Source organism: Neolamprologus multifasciatus, chromosome 15, assembly GCF_963576455.1.
Source record: "Neolamprologus multifasciatus chromosome 15, fNeoMul1.2, whole genome shotgun sequence".
NCBI lineage: Eukaryota > Metazoa > Chordata > Actinopteri > Cichliformes > Cichlidae > Neolamprologus > Neolamprologus multifasciatus.
The window spans coordinates 28,669,464-28,686,203 of NC_140453.1; the positions used below are offsets into that span (position 1 = coordinate 28,669,464).

The 16,740-nt window shown below is 40.5% G+C and overlaps 1 pseudogene across 1 annotated transcript; it reads right to left on the minus strand.

Annotated features, from left to right (window-relative positions):
- Positions 1 to 6,511: 6,511 nt before the first annotated feature.
- On the minus strand, positions 6,512 to 8,558 carry LOC146502355 (uncharacterized; annotated as a pseudogene). The gene is made up of 3 exons (XR_014869552.1): positions 7,807 to 8,558; positions 7,439 to 7,721; positions 6,512 to 7,347 (listed from the first exon to the last, which is right to left on the minus strand). The product of XR_014869552.1 is annotated as an uncharacterized LOC146502355 (transcript).
- Between the last annotated feature and the right edge of the window lie 8,182 nt (positions 8,559 to 16,740).

Below are 16,740 nucleotides of genomic sequence, written 5' to 3' on the forward strand. Positions count from 1 at the left end.
CAGCGCTCCACACTGTTACCCAACATCCACCACAGTTTGTATTATCGAAACTTTCCAGTGCCAGTGTTGGGGAGTAACGGAATACATGTACCGCCGTTACGTATTTAAAATACAAAATATGAGTAACTGTATTCCGTTACAGTTACCGTTTAAAAAGGTGGTATTTAGAATACAGTTACTTTGTTGAAATAAATGGATTACACGGCGGTACTTCCCTGTTTCATATTGTGGCGGGTCAGGACTGTTTGGGTTTGTTTGACAGCTACGTTCTGTTGTTCCAGGCAGCGTTACGGTTGCCATGGTTACAGGGTGACGCTCTCTCTCTCTGCGTGTTTCCTGGGTGAGAGAGCGCCTTGTTGTTGTTGTCGTGCTAAGCTAATAGGCAGAATGCTACAGGTATAGCTCTAAAGAATGTAGCATCATGGGCAGTGTAGTCCGTGCTGCAGGGAGAATGGACTGCCATACACGTTATGTGTCTGTGAGCGAGGGAGGGAGAAAAAGGAAAAGTACGAGCTGTCATCGAGCAGAAACGGGAGCTGGAAGCATGTAAATATAATAATAACCACTGCAGCCAAGAAGAGAGCCTGACGAGCCCAGTTGTAAGTAAGCTATTAAGACTCGACTGTACACCGTGTTCGTGTTTTCCTCTGAAACAATAAGTTCTGTTGGAGCAGCCTTTCAATGCCTCTCTCTGTCTCTGCTAGCAAAGTTGACCCAGACAACAAAGTAAAGCTAGTTTTCAGCTACGAGCCGACACAGAACCCACCGTATTAGCCAGAGGTCCCTTTACTACGGTTCGGAGCCGCGGACCTTCAGTAACAGTAATAAATCACAGCAATAGTACATTCATGTAGTTGTAAACAGCATGATAATATATTAAGTAATCCAAAGTATTCAGAATACGTTACTCTCATTGAGTAATGTAACGAAATACGTTACAGAATACATTTTGGGGCATGTATTCTGTAATCTGTAATGGCATACATTTTAAAAGTAACCTTCCCAACACTGTCCAGTGCTTGTCATGTACAAAGACGATGTGCTATTTGGTGTGAAGTCCTTAATTAAACAAAACAGGAAATGCTAAGAGTGACGTAGTTTCTTCTGCCGTTCAGTATCAATCTGGAAGACTGAGGAAATGGATTAGACGGCTTCCAAGGTGCGAACAATCAGGCTGGCCTCCTTCATAAGCGATGGTTGGTCCAGCGTTCCTGTCCAAGCCCATATTCTCTGGAAACATCCGTCCTTGTTAACCGAGCTAACCCAATATTCTTCATGCAGTATTGGCTTATTGTTCCTCTCACACAAAAGGCAAACATGAACATAAAGCAGACTCTGTTTAAAGCCAGAGTGTGATTAGTCAAACAGATCAGTTTAATATTAATAGAGTTTCTTAGAAAAAGCTGCTTCCCACCTCCTCCTTTCTGCTGAGACACATTCAGTGACAGCTGCAGTGACAGCCCCACACTGATGCTGTTCTAGCTATTTACAAATTAGAGTCCCAATTAAATCCATTTCAATTAAATTCTTTCTTCACTTGTTTCGATGCAAACATAATAAAGCCTCTGATTATCAGAGTCAGCCCAAAAACACCTCAGACAAACGAGCCACAGTGATTCGGTTAGCAGCCCGGACTGTCATGACCACGGCGTTAGTAAAAGGGCGTCCGGCGTCATGTTAGCACGAGCGTAGTTTCAATAATAAACAAAGACAGAAAGGTGTGCTGACTGGAAATGATCCCATGATAAAATGATCTTCTTAGCGAGGCCAGTCGTTGAGTCCGTGGGTCGGATGTTTAAAATACCTGACTTCATTCTCTTCACCTTTCTTGGTTGTTGAGCGTTTGTTCAACGGGGCAACAGCAGGGTCAGAGGATGATGATGATGTAGGGCAGCAGCGTGCATGTTTGTGCACTGGTGGACTACAGCAGGGGTCTTTCAGTGCTGTGGTAAACTATGATATATAGCACTGCAACCCAAACGTTAGCATTAACATAGTAAATGGACCGGTGCTTACGTAGCACATCTGAGCTTTCAAAGCACTTTTTCCTACAAGCCTCAGTCACACAGTCATGCAGCTTTTATGCTGAGCCTCAGCAGCTTGTCTAACATTCACACTCAGATGGATCCTCACCCAAGGAGAAGCTGGGGGTTGACCTGGTCTACTTCCTGATCCACAGCTACCACAGCTTCGAGTGTTCATTTTCATTGCATTTCCATGACAAATTGTTCCTTATCAGGAAATGGACATCGAAGAGAAATCCCTCAGTACAGCGTCGGCCAAACAAACCAAACAAACCCAGCAGTGCCACATTTCCTGTGCTGTTATCAATGGTTTTTAATTTCATGTTCCACTTCCTCTGTGAAGTTGAGTTTTGCCCACTTTATGACTCCCTCAGGCCAATTACCCCACAGCAGCAGCTTGTTTGACACTCTGTCAGAGAGAGTGAGCGAACACAGGGAGCTAAATGGTGAGAGGCAAGACGGACCAATATAAACTATGAAACCATATGTTCTACCAAATAAAGAGTGTGTATATATTGATACATATGGATATATCACACTCACTGATTTATGCACACGGCAATGGAAGCATCAGATCAGGACCTGGGGTTCAGCACCTTGGACAGGAGATCAGGAACGAGCCACTGACCTGCTCTACATCCTGAGGCACAGCTGCTGTTATTAACAAAGCAATAACGAGTTGCCTCTCCAGGAAGTTCTTTATCTTCTGGACAGATTTCAGCCCCACCATCCTGTGCTGCAGCTGGGGGGGGTAGAGCCTGCTCCGCATCTCAGCTGAGCTCGCTGTGGGTTCTAGTTAGACTCCTTCCAGCTCACACTGGATCTCCAGAGGATGTATCTGTTTATTACCAAAATGTTTTTAATGTAACTCTGGAAGTATAACATATAGGCGAATGAAGTTTAGCTGCATGTGAACATAATTGTTAAGAGACATGATGGAGGTGCAGAGTGAGAGTAAACAAATTCTAAACTTTAGATTTAAGACAGTTCGCTCGTACCCACGTAAGAGCAAAGTTGAGCCCATGGTTCTCAAAATGAAACTTAAAACTGCAGGTTTCTTCTGCAGGTTTTAATTCTCAAACAAAATGAGTCACTTCCTAAAACAGCTGCTCGCTCCGGCAGCAGACATCACACCAGCGACAGAGAACAAGATAATCAACAGTGACTGTTTGTAGCCGTGGATTAATCCACGTTTGTTGCTCTGGGGAGTTTTCCAACAGTGGGACACTTTATGTGGGACTGAGTCAAAATAAAGTCGTTTCTGTTGATAATGAGGATCCTGACACCCTGTAAAACACTGAGACTCACTGATACGCAGCAGAGCCCTGTGGCACAGAGGCATGGATGTTTAAGTGAGACGTGCCAGTCAAAACATCTCCAATTGGAGTCTTTGGGAGGATTAAAAAACTGGAAAACTGGTGTAACAAGTGAAAATTAAAGAAAAAAAGGGTTTTTAAAACAGTATTTTGGGTTAAAGTTAGGAAAACATGGTTGAATGTGTTTTTACTTTCTTCTTCTCTCTTGTTAGTGTCTGATAGAGATCACCACTTCCTCATTAGCTCGTGTAATTAGCCTGTGTCCTGTCCATCGGTCTTTGCCAGGTAATTAGTGCTCTTACTTTAGTGTTTTGGTGCTAACCTGCCTCATGGAGTTCTTCTTGTTATGGTTAAAGTTCCTAATTTTCACCTGTTTTTCTTTATCTCTTGGCATACTGGGTCCTCCACAGTCTAATCACACAAAAAGACTTCTGAAAAAGCTAGTCAAGTTAAAACCATACTGCCTCTAAAATGCATTCATCAAACTTGTACATAAAATTACATGAAGTAGAAATTTTCAAATCTTTATCTTTTGTTTTTGTAACAATTTTGACATCATTAACTTTACAGTTTTTTACAGACGCTAGGACACATTTCTCAATACTTAGGTCACTTTTGCAAAACTCCTCACACAGTGAGCACAACAGAAGTCTATGTGGGCTAAACTGAGGATCAGTTATCATTGTTTTGGCACAAAATGCATTCAATGACTACATCTCTCAAATTTCATGAATTATTTTCTCACTCAGACACAACAACTGCCAAAAATCTTTGTACGTACAGGACATTTTGCATGTACTTACATACTGTTTTCAAAACTGTTAAACTTATGGTCAAAACAATAACATAATGCAAACTGAATAAGACAGCAAAATTCAACAGCAATATTTTATTACAGTTTTTTCTGAATGCTTAAACCCTAACTGTGATTCTTATAGCACAATTCCTAAAACTATTAACACTTATAGCAAAACCACTCACTGAGTTTGCAAAACTAAAAGCACAAACACTGCTTTGCACTCAGTTTGCAATTTTGTAACACACACTTTGCAAAACTGTAGGCACAACTCACTGCTTACACTCAATTACCAAATTTCCAACACACTCCTAGCAAAATTATACACATGTATGGCTATCATTAACACTATTTTGCCAACTGTCTGGCACACTTTCACATGTGAAAACTGTTTTAGATAATTAGTCCACTTTGCAATCAGCCTAAGCACTATAAACAGGCCACAGGTAAGCTGTCTATGTGGAGTACAATGGAAGGAGCAGTAAGAGTGAGAAGAGTGAGAATCAGAGGAGGCCGAGGGAGAGGACGTGGAGGTGAAGAAGTTGGAGGAAGAGGACGTGGAGGTGAAGAAGCAAGAGGGTTAGAGGAAGTTAGAGGAAGAGGACAAAGAGGAGCAAGAAGAGGACGAGGAGGGGAAAGAGGAAGGGTAAGAAGAGTAAGAAACAGAATAACTGATGACATCAGGGCTACAATAGTGGACCATGTCATCAACTATGGGATGACCCTGAGGGAAGCTGGCCAACGGGTTCAGCCTAAACTGAACCGCTACACTGTGGCAAGCATCATTAGGACATTTCGAAATGAGAATCGGTAAGTACTTTGTAGCACTGCCATACTCTAATGAGAAACACAACAGTACCATACATGCAAAAATACTGAAATTGTTACTTTACAGAATTGCTAGACGTCCAGATGTTGGGGGCAGAGGCAGAATGTTCAATTGACATCTGTACACAGAGAAAGCAAAAGCCAGATGTGTTTTGTATTCATACCATCAGTGTGCAGTTGGCGCATTGTGTGCTTAGTAGATGATGGCTTGTGTGTACTGTTTGATACGAAAACACCATTTTTACGAAGGTGTGAAGAGTTAATCTAGCTGTGTTCGCTTTTGCAAGAGAACTACAATGTTTTGATAATTGGGTGACAGGTTTTCTTATTTGTGTGTGGAGTTTTGCAAAAATAGCCAATAGTTACAAAAAATGTGCTTAAGCAATCAGAAAAAACTGTAAAACATATTTTAAATCTAAAAATGCAGTTTAACCAGCCACAGCTGATTCTCATTGTAGATGAACATCTACACAGGTGTTACTCTATTCTTTCCTCGGTGTATTGCCCTACATGACATAAGATGTGATGTGGATGAGAACCTGTGGCCAAATGGAGAAGACCGAGCAGATTAGCATTACTATTGTATGTGTATCAGTGGATGGTGTGTATACAAATTCTTGTATTTTGGGATTACTTAGTGCAAAAAAATAAAAATACATAAACAAATATTAATGAATTCTGCATGATGTCTGATTCATTCCAGTAACATATATTTAAATTATAAACAGAGATGTGTCCTTGTTTTACACAAGAAAACACTGTAATGCTACATGTTGTTAGTGTTTTTTAGGTCATTGTTTTGTGGGTGACAAAGTGTGTTTGTCGGCTGTCAACCTTTGCTAGTGTTCTGGAGGAATGAGTTTATTTGAGACCTGAATAAAGTGTTTTGGTAGTTGTAGTGCATTTTGAATGTGAAATGAACTGCTTTGCCAAGCTGAAGGTCAGTTAGGAGAATTGTTTGAAGAGTTTTGTAAAAGTGACCTAAGTATTGAGAAATGTGTCCTAGCGGCTGTAAAAAACTATAAATGAACTGTTGGAGTCAAATGCAAATCACAGATAAGTGAAGCTTAGTTCATAGTTTTATTCACTGACTCAGAATAAGAGGAAGTGTGCTCTGCAGGCTGGGCTGCAGGCAGTCAGAGCCTGAGGTGGTGTGGAGTGGGTGAGTGAGCAGACGGCAGTGGGGGTAAATACAAGGAACATAAGTGTGTCTAATGTGATACAACTCTGACTAATGTAACGTCCTAATGTTAGTTAGTGAAAGTCGTTTAGTACAGGAGCAGGTGATTACAGTTTTTTCTGATTGCTTAAGCACATTTTTTGTAACTATTGGCTATTTTTGCAAAACTCTACACACAAATAAGAAAACCTGTCACCCAATTATCAAAACATTGTAGTTCTCTTGCAAAAGCGAACACAGCTAGATTAACTCTTCACACCTTCGTAAAAATTGTGTTTTCGTATCAAACAGTACACACAAGCCATCATCTACTAAGCACACAATGCGCCAACTGCACACTGATGGTATGAATACAAAACACATCTGGCTTTTGCTTTCTCTGTGTACAGATGTCAATTTGAGGTCACACTTTTGTCATAGTGTCATGTAAACATACAAGGATCCAAACTTCAAGTATTGGTGTTTATTCACACTCATCAAAACCAAGACAAAGTCAGAACACAAAATAGGAATTTCACAAAAAAAAGGGAAAAAAAAGACAATCAGCCTACATCATGTCGTCTTTCTGGGTCCGGCCACAAAATTTCGTCCACATCGCATGCGATATCCTCCAGTCCAAGGCACCGGGGAAAATATCTCCTTGAATGCCGTATCCAGGCCTGACATGATGCCTGGTCAATATCTCCACATGCCTCCTCCATTGCCTGTAAAAGGGCTACCTGTTGATGAGGATGACGGTCGTACACTTTCCAGCACCAGGCAGAGAAGAACTCCTCGATGGGATTTAAGAATGGAGAGTATGGAGGGAGGTTGAGTGCCATGAAGGATGGGTGGTCTGTAAACCAGTTGCGGACCAAAGCAGCCCTATGGAAACTAACATTGTCCCATATGATGACATATCGGGTCTGCTCTGGTCTCTGAACAGTGAGCATGTCATGCAAGGTGTCCAGGAATGCAATGGGCATACAACACTGCCCATGCAGTGTTGTATGGGCCTATGGTTGCATGATGGTGAACAACACCATTTTGGCTTATAGCTGCACACATGGTTATGTTACCACCACGTTGTCCTGGGACATTGATGATGGCACGGTGTCCAATTATGTTCCTGCCACGTCTCCTGGTTTTACTGAGGTTAAAACCGGCCTCATCTACAAAAAGTAGCTCATGTCCCGTTGCATCTGCTTCTAGTTCCATCACTCTCTGGACAAGACAAAACAAATGCAACACATCAGGCCCATGCACAGCATTACAGTATGCACTTCCAAATTCAGAACCAATGACACTAGCTTACCTGCACATAGTCATATCGCAGTTGCTTTACACGTTCTGTGTTTCTCTCGAAAGGAACTCTGTAAATTTGCTTCATTCTTATTCTGTGGCGCGCAAGTACACGACTTAGTGCAGAAATGCTTGCACTGTGTATATTTTGAAAGATGGTGTCATTATCAATTATGCGCTGCTGTATTTCGCGCAGTCTTATTGCATTATTGGCAATCACCATGTTCACTATATGGGTCTCTTGCTCTGGAGTGAACATTCTGCCTCTGCCCCCAACATCTGGACGTCTAGCAATTCTGTAAAGTAACAATTTCAGTATTTTTGCATGTATGGTACTGTTGTGTTTCTCATTAGAGTATGGCAGTGCTACAAAGTACTTACCGATTCTCATTTCGAAATGTCCTAATGATGCTTGCCACAGTGTAGCGGCTCAGTTTAGGCTGAACCCGTTGGCCAGCTTCCCTCAGGGTCATCCCATAGTTGATGACATGGTCCACTATTGTAGCTCTGATGTCATCAGTTATTCTGTTTCTTACTCTTCTTACCCTTCCTCTTTCCCCTCCTTGTCCTCTTCTTGCTCCTCCTTGTCCTCTTCCTCTAACTTCCTCTAACCCTCTTGCTTCTTCACCTCCACGTCCTCTTCCTCCAACTTCTTCACCTCCACGTCCTCTCCCTCGGCCTCCTCTGATTCTCACTCTTCTCACTCTTACTGCTCCTTCCATTGTACTCCACATAGACAGCTTACCTGTGACCTGTTTATAGTGCTTAGGCTGATTGCAAAGTGGACTAATTATCTAAAACAGTTTTCACATGTGAAAGTGTGCCAGACAGTTGGCAAAATAGTGTTAATGATAGCCATACATGTGTATAATTTTGCTAGGAGTGTGTTGGAAATTTGGTAATTGAGTGTAAGCAGTGAGTTGTGTTTAAAGTTCTGCAAAAAGAGTGTTGTGCAGTGAATTGTGCCTACAGTTTTGCAAAGTGTGTGTTACAAAATTGCAAACTGAGTGCAAAGCAGTGTTTGTGCTTTTAGTTTTGCAAACTCAGTGAGTGGCTTTGCTATAAGTATTAATAGTTTTAGGAATTGTGCTATAAGAATCACAGTTAGGGTTAAAGCCATCAGAAAAAACTGTAATCATGTGAAATAAGCGTGTCAGAGATGAACCAGCAGGTATGGGTGGCCCTCAGTGGACACCACAGTCCTGAGGACAGAGCACTGAAGGCATGTGTAATTAAAGACATTTAGAAAGGCTGCAGACAGGAGCATCTTTGGTCACATGTCCTCTGAACAGGACAGCTGTGCTGATTGCATAAAGCAGTGTTAAATATTCTCACTCTGAAACCAGAACATTCTTAAACGGCCCTGAAAAAGAAACGAGACTCTGCTTAGTGTCAGTCATGAGCTCCTCTGTGCAACAAATGTCACCGTATAACTGGGTCAGATGTGGAGTGTGTGTTTGAAGGAACATTTTAATGCCTGAAAGATCACACACACACACACACACACACACACACACACACACGCATGCACACACACACACGCACACACACGCACACACACACAAGCTTGATTGTTGCAAACGTGCCTCTGTGGTTATGAAAACAAAGTAATAAAACCACTGAAATCCTCCCGACATTATTTTGGTTTCGAATACTTTATCGCAAACGGGGACATAAAGTCCTTATATCCTACTTCAATGTCACAGTACAATTTATTATGTCTTGCATTAATACATATTATTTCATGACCCTTTATGGGTCAGATACAAGTCAAAAAGCACTACATGAAGGAAATATGTTACAGTCTTTTTTGACCCGTCCGTCCTTTTTCTATCACACTGCTTTCATCTTTCTTTATAAGACAGACAGGTGGGGTAGATGGACTGTGAGCTATGAAAACAAGCATATATTTAAAGAATAATAGCATTGTAATTTTGGGCATTTTGCCGAAGCTGCTGACTTCTCTGAGGCATCCTTTGATTTGATGCACCATGGGAAGCAATGCTGGACACTGACAATTAGTGCTTCTGCATGAAAGAGCAACAGAATAAAAATAAGGAGGCACAAGGGTGCTGTGACCACAGCACTGTTCATCAGGAGACTGTGTTTGTGTCCAATCTGCAAACTTTGTCTTTTGCATTGGGTTTGAGCACCAAAACTGCTTTGTTAGGTTTATCAGTCAGGATTAGGGTTCAAATTTTGCCATTCACATTTTTATTTATGTCTAAATGTCTCGCCAGGGGGAGCCGGCCACGTGTCCACGCGTAAGTAGTCAGGAGTGAGACTGGATTCATCACTGCTGGTTCCTTCAATAGTAGATGTCAACTAGAGTTAATGGAGACGAGGTCAGCGATCTATAATCCACCATCACTTTACCGTCTGCTTTGAATTGAAAACAGCTCAAAAGGTAATTAGTCTGGATGACATATTGACGAGGTGTAAACTGTAAATGTCCTTGATCGCATCGCTGGAGTTGAATATCCATCAATAGCATCATGCTGTTGGTGCTACAGACAAAAAAAGAAATAAATAACCCGATGAACTCTCACTCAGTGTGCTCGACTACTCCTGTGTGAAGGATGGGATGAGGTTCCTGTTTAAGAGAGATTTAAACTTTAAGCCCCTCTGTCTGTAGCCACAGGGAAATGTGAGGTTACTGCTGAGGATCGATGAGTGCTCTGCCTCAGTCGGGGCACAGTGGGAATATCAACCACCAAGTCCAATTTGCTGTACAAAGGCTTTGTTACAGGAGGATACTGCAGACTCTGTCATCAGTCCTGCTTTCAGCGCTGGACCGAGTGTGGTGAGAGAGAGCGACGTTTTTATTCCAGTATCTTTCTGTCTACAGACAGCATTAATCCAGCTCTCACTGCCACTATGATTCAGTGAAAGTAACAAATAGTCCACACAAGACAATTACTTCAGTAACATTTATGAAAACAAACAAAGAGCAGCAATGAAACGGTTTCAGTAATGCAGCGAGTGGATGAGTCAGTGCTGTAAAACGAGCGGATGGATGTGGTTAAACAGACAAATTCTTCAGCGCTTCTGTTTTTACGATAAACCAGAGCATCATTTGTTAAACATCAGATAATAAACAGTCCAGCAGTTCACAGTGACACACTGTTCACAATGAGACAACTGAAGCAGATCAATATACAATCACAGGTGCAGCTTCCACAGGTGAACTCATTAAAATCTGCTTGTTTCCTTCTGAGACCCACTTTGTAACACGGTGTTCAGAAAGCTGCATTTTAAACAAAGACGATCATCACAAAGTAAAAGGAGATGATTGCTTATTATTTACAGCAGACGCTCCTTTTGGACGTCGCCTTTCTCGTTTGGATTATCTTTAATTAATTTGACTACAGACACACTGAAACTGAAGATTATATGCAGTAGTTAAAGTAGATGTTGTGTGCCGACAACATTTCATTTAAACACTCTGACTTAATATATTCGTCGTTTTTAAATTGCAGACATGGAAATGAACGACTCTCACAGGGGTTTCCATGTTTGTGCAGCTGCTCTCATCCTCACAGTAAGAAGGCTGGGTAACGTATTAAAGTCATTTACGACAGACTCGTGTCATCACCCATCTACACATGATTAAGCAGTACAGTGTAAATGCAGTCACCTTCTCTGTGTGGTTCTTCAGACTCCTTTTGAATTGGCTTTTACAGCTTTTCTTGACCTCCTGACATTTTCCATCAGGGTCAAGAAAATGTGATGTGAGAAAGACCTGAGAGGAAATGAATCCTGACTCTGACCTCAGCTAGAGTGAAGCCACAGCTTTTACCCAGGCTGAGCTGCATTAGTGTTGGACACGCCCCTGTCAGCCCACTCCAACACTGGATCAACTGACTACAAGGAAGTGGGCGGGGCATCACATTGCCCTTTTTTGGCCCCACTTATTATCACATATGGGCGTGGCTCCTGTGATGTCGTGCACTGGTTCCTCAAGTAATGTTTGAAGCATTGAAATGAGCGTTGCTGCTCTGACACAGGATTGGATGAGCGAAGTTCGGATACTGTGGTGTGTAAGTTTCATTAGAAAACCACTTAGTATGAACACAATCCTCAAAATGGTCTTAATGGTTATTCAGTATGAATAGAGGTCAAGTCAAAAGCTTTTTTCCCTTTATAGGACCAGAAGTCTGTAACCAGACGAATCACCTCCTGGTGGATATAAGAATGCAGATCTGAGATACTTATGCATCACCGTCACTTTTCAGACCAGAAGCTATGTCCATCTCTTTTACTATCTCTGCTTTTGCCACAAATGGTTATTTTATTTCTAAATTGTCTTCCAAAGAGAAAAGAAATGACGGACACGTCTTTTGGATCTGAAGCCGACCTGGAAGTGCCTCAAAAACATTTTGTTTTTAACGGTCAGCAGCCATCACAACTTGTTAGTCAATGAGTGTGTAGCTGCAGAGGCGTGTCCACCTGGTCCTGACGATGCTCAGAGAAGGCTGACATTACCTCAACAACCACCTGGTGATGTTAAAGCAGCAATGTCAATCTTTTGTGCTGTGGATCAGAACCATAATAAAAATGGAGAGCATGAATATTACACAAAGTCGTTGCTGTCTAAGGCAGGTGCCACGAGCCTCTGACTGTCTGCAGCTCAGCTGAAATGTGCGTGACAGCTGATTCTTTCAATTATCTCTGAGAATTAACAAGATGCAACAAGACTCGCTGACAATGGCAGGTTTGGTTACGAGGAAGGAGAGTTTCCATTATTGATAATGCAAATTTAAAAATTAACTGACACTTGTTGCTCATGTCAATAAATCATGTGGCGTGTGATTAACACTCCAGTGTGTGTACGTCTTTGTGATATCGTGCTTTGAAAGAGAGAGAGCGTGTTTTAAATGTCCATATTGTTGAAATGCTTATTATTATTATTATTACCATTTACAACACAAGATTGAGTAAAGTAAGACTAAAATACATGTGGCACAACATGTACTGTAGAAATATAACTTACTTAGTTTTAAGAGTTTTAATCATTGGTGTTTTCTTAAATTAGTTTTTAAATGTATAAATATGATGGCCCCAGAGTGTCTCAATAGATACATTCAGAGACAAGACAGTAATCGCGTTACTAGGAGTAAGGTGAACGGCAACTGCAAGATATTATATCGCAGATCTACATTCAGTCAGTCAGCTTTTTCTATAAAGGCTGCCATCTGTTGAACACACTTCCAACTGATATCAAACTGATTACAGACATTAGATCGTTTACATTGAAGGTTAAAGTTTGGTTAAAGGGAAACCAAAGTTGTAGTCATTTTATCTGATGATTTTAAATTTTAAAGTATTGTCTATCAATTGTAATTGTATTTATGATGTAATTTGGTTTTATGAAAATGTTTTATTGTAATATGTATTTATTAGACTGTGAGCCCAACAAGGGACAATTGTTGAAAATTAGCAGTAGCTATAAACGTGCGGTACATCAGTCTCATGTCTTGCACTTGAACTATGTTTAACTGCACTGTCCCTTTTAAATAAATAAATTCAAAATTCAAACACAGGAAAAAGCTTCTTCATAAATAAATACATTTAAAAAATCTTTATCTCGTGTTGTCCTGTCATTCATTGCCAATTTCAAAAGATTTGGATGCAGAATGGAATAATTTCCAAATTTTATTCACAATTCTGTGTTCACAGCAGAACGTAGAAACGATAAAATGTAAGATGTGCTTGAATGTGTTCAGTCTCTGCTGTGAGGAGTCTTTCTCGTGATAGAAAAATGCTCCTGTAGCGCTGAGTCGATTGATGCAACTTTTCACTTCTGCAAAACTGATGTGATTCACACTGATTTAAACTCATTCCACATATTTATATTTGCAATTTGCTGAATTTACTCGTTGTATTCACACAATTTAAATATACTTTTTTTTTTTAAACTGCAGATTTCCCCTTAATTTAAAAGCCCCATCCACCTCACGCTCAGCCGATCCTCCTACAAAACTCTTGAAAATACAAACTTCAGCTTCAGATCAATCAGACTTCTTCCAGTAAAGTGTCAGTTTGTGCAGGATTTTCCTTGAAGATGTGCTGCCAGTGTTTCGCACTGCTGACTCACACTGTGGTTCAATCCCTGTTCAGCTTCGTGGTTGACACATAAGCTCCTGGTAACATGGATTTGGTAGGAAGTTGGCTGATTGGACAAAACTTCTTCCTTTCACAAGGCTATCTATCAAAATCTGTCCCCTTTACCCTTCACTGCTCCCAAATCAACACAATTACTGGCGCTAACTCCTAGAATTAGCTCTTAAAGTCACACATCAGTCTGTTTTTGGGAGGACTTTTGGTTTGTGGTTAAAAAAGTATAAACTTTTAAGAGTGAAGAGAAATCATATGAAGTTGTGACACATAAAGGCGACATGTCTGAAAGGTAACAAAAGCGGTGCGTGCAGAGTTAGAAAGAAGTGCTGCGTTTTGATCCTGTTGTTTTAACCATCACATCGCTGATGTGCTCACACATGAAAGTGTGATCTTACACAAAGCTTCTCAAACTCTGTCTGGCATGCCCACGTTGCAGACGTGGGGGGGAAATAGGCTAACACCCCACATTTTTTTTAAAGTACAAAATAAACTGGATTCTTGTGACATGAAGATCAGCACGACTGATTTTATTTTCTCTGTATTTGTTTAAATGACAATAGTTTCACTCTTTGATCAAAGATGTAAGGAGGTCGGGTTTCTCAGGGATCCTCATCTTTCTGCCGCAGTCCTCGTCGTGTCCATTTACAACACTGCAGAGCCATGAAACACTCGATCTGCATTTGCCTTTATTAGACGAAGAAATATAGCGAAAGAAAAGAATGACATGCACGAGGCCCAGCCTGCACCACTATTAACACTAATTCCAGTTTTACCTGTAGAGTATGACACCTGCCAGTCAGGCCCCCACAAAGGAAGAGCGATTGTCACGATGCTGGTGTGGTAAGACCAGCCGTGTCTTCATACATGTGGACCTGAAAGCTGCTGGTCCTTCACCAGGTGTGACCCAGGTGCACCTCCTGGATTTTCAACTGTATGTTTGCAGGACTTTCACCTCCTTCCTGCCCGTGCTGTAATGTCTCAACACTGAAAGTTTTATATTCACTGTTACAGAGACTAGTGTGTAGAATAAAGAGGCGGGTTCTTAGGTAGTCTTTCTTCACCTTGTATGAAACTGGCCAATCACAGTTGATGATGATTCTCTACGACTACACTGATGCTGGATTCTCTTCCTCTGTGCTGATCTGTGGGGAACCTCATTGCTCCAGGTGAGGCTCTGTTTCGTTGTCACTTTATCTATTCGTCCTGTTCTATATTCAGAACCTATAATATAATCATACCACAGTCATGCTGACAATAACCAACTATACTGATCCAGGCAGATCTATTTCCCTTCTTCACTGTAAGATTCAAAATCCTTCAGCTAGAACAAAATAAAAAATAAGGCTCGAATCTTTGCTGTGCAGCGAGGTTTCCATCACAGTCACGGCCCTTTGTCATATAAAATCTTAATCTTAAAAATGTGGACCACCACCATTTGTTTTGGACTAAACACTAGCTTTTGTTTTTGGGGCAAAGAATTAACCGCCGAGCAGAATAAATGGCTCCAAAATGAAAGCTGAGCCAGTGCAGCAACGTTTGTGATGCTGCTCTGTTATCTCTCCCATCTAGATGTCCTTGTTAGATTTTCTAGCAAGCTAAAGTTTGTGTTCATGAAATATTTTCTACCAACTTTTTATTGATTAAGATGAAACACACACAAAATAAAAAGCTTTAAGCCTGGACGCTGACCCCTGACCTCTTTTACATCCTCCTCTTGTCCTGTTGAGCTTCACCAGTAAAAAGTAGCATTCCTAAGTTTATGTGGATAAACTGAATCAGAATCAGATGTGTTCAGTTTATTTATATACGTCCATTTCACAACAGTCACCTCAAGGTGCTTTATATGTTAAGGTAGAGACTTTACAATAACTAAAAAGAAATCCCAACAATCATATGAGCAAAAGATGATGCTTTAACTTCACCGTGTCACAAATGAATTACACTTGAAATGTAACAAACTGTTAGTGGCGTAAAGACATTTTACTCATATATTTTATTTAACATTAGTCTGTGTGCATGGAGAAGATACTCGACATGCATCTGCTGATTTCTGATTTATTGATTAGCATTCAAATGTCTCAGTGAATACAGAATAAAGATCTACCACAAAGCATGAAAGCACGAGACAAGGCTAATCAAAAAGGTATTGGCTGAAGCATATATGCTTATTACGCCAACCCTTTTAACAAAAGGTCATTTAGCATTCAGCTCATGTACACAGGGCTCAAAGCAAAGAGTAAAACAAAGCAAACAAACAAACAAACAAACAAACAACTTTCTAGCTTAGATAAGTAACTACATTAAATTACACATCATTAACAAAATCAAAGCAAAACAAGAGTTTCAGTATTATTATTTTGCCCTTTTCATTCTTGCTGTTTGCTCACAGCGCAACCACGTGCTGACCATTTTAGTTAAAAGAGACAAACAAACAAACAAAAAGCACAAATGCATTGAATTCCTTCTTTGCAGCATCAGCCTGTCTGCTGTGCTCTGCTGTTGAACTGCAGCCTTTTACGACCAGAGAGACGATGTCAGGGTTTCCACCATGTTTGCTGGGTGTGTAGCAAAGATGTTATAGTAGTTATCAGCTTATGTTAGCAAAGATGATTAGATGCAGCTACAAACTATATGGAGTAGTGTGCAGATCACATAGTCATGACTGTATTTGAAGCTATTTTTATTTTTGTATGATACCTGATTTATATGGAATATGGCTGAAATAAACTAAAGCCTGAAATACTTAGTCATGTGTTTAATACTAATTTAACATTATGTAATTCACATATAAAACTATGAATTGTAATTTTAAATGGTTTAAAAGCAGGTAGAATAGCACATGTAGGCAAGTATGTGTCTCCTTTTATCAAGAAGCAAAAACAAAAAGGAACAAAAAAGAAACAGGTGGTTGAATCCTCGTCCCCACTAATGCCCAAACCAAATCCACGCCCTTGGTGCAGACCACATATGCAGCAGTGCTAACTAAATTACTAAAACAAAACTTCTTGGCTAGCCTTTAACACACGACAGTTCACAATATTTGCCAAATCATTGCATTAATAACGACTTTAAGGCACAAACATAAGGCTGTTCAGTTCAGTTAGAGGAGGAGAAGCCACCGAGAAGTTTCAAATATATTTGCATAATAAATAAATAAATTGCATAAAATAAATATTTGACATGATTAAATTTGGG